The 1,994-nt window shown below is 45.7% G+C and overlaps 1 non-coding gene across 1 annotated transcript; it reads left to right on the top strand.

The window, feature by feature from the left end:
- Positions 1–812: 812 nt before the first annotated feature.
- On the top strand, positions 813–887 carry TRNAQ-CUG (transfer RNA glutamine (anticodon CUG)). Its single transcript has one exon. It is a non-coding gene; the product is annotated as a tRNA-Gln (tRNA).
- The last annotated feature ends 1,107 nt before the right edge of the window (positions 888–1,994 follow it).

Raw genomic sequence — 1,994 nt, 5'->3', positions numbered from 1 at the left:
AGGAAGGAGTTGCATTTGGCTTCTTCTAGATGGAGCCATGTAAAGCATCTCAGGTCCAATCCTGGCATCTTCAGGCAAAAGAATTTCATTTACCTGAGACTCCAGAGATTTTATGTAGACAACAGAGGAGCTTTCTAGGCTTCCTCTCTTAAGAAGCATCCCTGCCCATGAGGAAAGCCCTATTGAGCCTGCAGGAACCATCTGGGCAAAGCAGCAATCTGACATTCACCCACAGGGGCAGCTATGACCATGAAGACATGGCTGCTAGCAATAGTTGTTCCTGGTGGGTCACTGAGGCAACTGGGCTGCTGTAAGTTCACTGATGAGTCCAAGTTGTCCTGTGATGGGCATTCCTGACCTCGGGAACCATGTCTGGGTTGCTATGTTCTATTTAGAGAAAATGAGGAAATGGCCAAGGAGAAGATGGCCTGTATATTGGCTGCTCCATCAGGAGGTGAGCACAGGAAGGAGGACAATGGGTGTGTAAAGACCCAGAGTATATCATCCTCCCAGACAGACAGGGCTAGCCAAAACTTGGTATAGCCTCATTTCAAGGCACAAGAGACATTGGTATCCCAAACCTCTTGTGTGCGGTATGTGTTTTTGTATGTGTGCACACAATGGGTTGTATTTAACATTTACTCAAAGTAGACCCAGTGAACCTAAATATTGTATCTCCACTGTCAGAGGAGCTCCACTTCTGAATACCAGCAGCTGGGGGATCACATGTGGGGAAGAGTGCTGTTGTGATCAGGTTTGGCTTGTGGGCTTGCTGTACCGTAGGCATCTGGTTAGCCACTGTGAGAATAGGATGCTGGATAGCTCAGGTGGTAGAGCATGAGACTCTGAATCTCAGGGTCATGGGTTCAAGCCCCACATTGGGCTAAAGATTCCTGAATTGCAGGGGTTTGGACTAGATGATGCTTGTGGTCCCTCCCAACTCTGCAATTCTATGATTCTATGACTAGGTGAGCCTTTGGAAGAATCCAGCACGTGATTTCTTACATTCTTACAGAGTGTAGACTTGGTGATAATAATCAGCATGTTAGAATAATATGAGGAGCATCCACTTTTTATAAGCAAGTGATTTATAATGAAGTAGTCATGTTAAAGTTTTCAACTGTGTCTAGCTTAGAATACAAATTTGCCCATCTCATAATACTCAGTTGCATTGCAAAGTGGCAGAGCAGGCTGCAAAGGCTCATGGGGATAAGTGCTGGAAGATGTGTGTGTGTTTAGATGTGCCTGATGTGCTCTTAGTTATGTAATTCCAACTCAGTGTATAGGTACTGAGGTATGTTTAGCCTGGATAAGAGGAGACTGAGAGGAGATATGATGGCCATCTTCAAATATCATAAGGGCGGTCATATGGAGGGTGGAGCAATCTTGTTTTCTCGTGCTCCGGAGGGTAGGACTCGAACCAATGGCTTTAAGTTACAAGAAAGTTGATTCTGGCTAAACTCCGGGAGGAACTTTCTGACAGTAAGAGCTGTTTGACAGTGGAATGGACTCCTTCGGGAGGCTGTGGTCTCTCCTTCCTTGGAGGTTTTTAAGTAGAAGTTGGGTGGCCATCTGCCATGGATGCTTTAGCTTAGATTCCTGCATTGGGGGTTGGACTTGATGACCCCCAGGGTCCCTTCCAACTCTACAATTCTATGAATTTTAAAATTGGACTGGGGTGTGTGTGTGTTTTTTTCTCCTTTAGGTTTTTAAGCCAAAGGGTTCCCACCACCCTGCTAAATATAGATTACAAGTTCCTCAAGGTAAGGACTGCATTATTCACTCACTCATTCATTCTGAAGTGAGGGACATCTGGCAGACTCATGCAAGTTAGGGAGTGGGGGCAATGGCTGAAAGTAAGTAGAGGTTTGCAGAAATTCCAGGTATATAAGAGCTGGAGCTGGTTAGCTTTTTTTCAGAAGGGACTCGCGACTAGGGATGAGTGAATCTGTCCATTTTGGTTTCTATCAGTTCCCCAGTTCCCCCCCCCCCCA

Source organism: Zootoca vivipara, chromosome 1, assembly GCF_963506605.1.
Source record: "Zootoca vivipara chromosome 1, rZooViv1.1, whole genome shotgun sequence".
NCBI lineage: Eukaryota > Metazoa > Chordata > Lepidosauria > Squamata > Lacertidae > Zootoca > Zootoca vivipara.
This window is presented reverse-complemented; position numbering and strand designations above follow the sequence as displayed.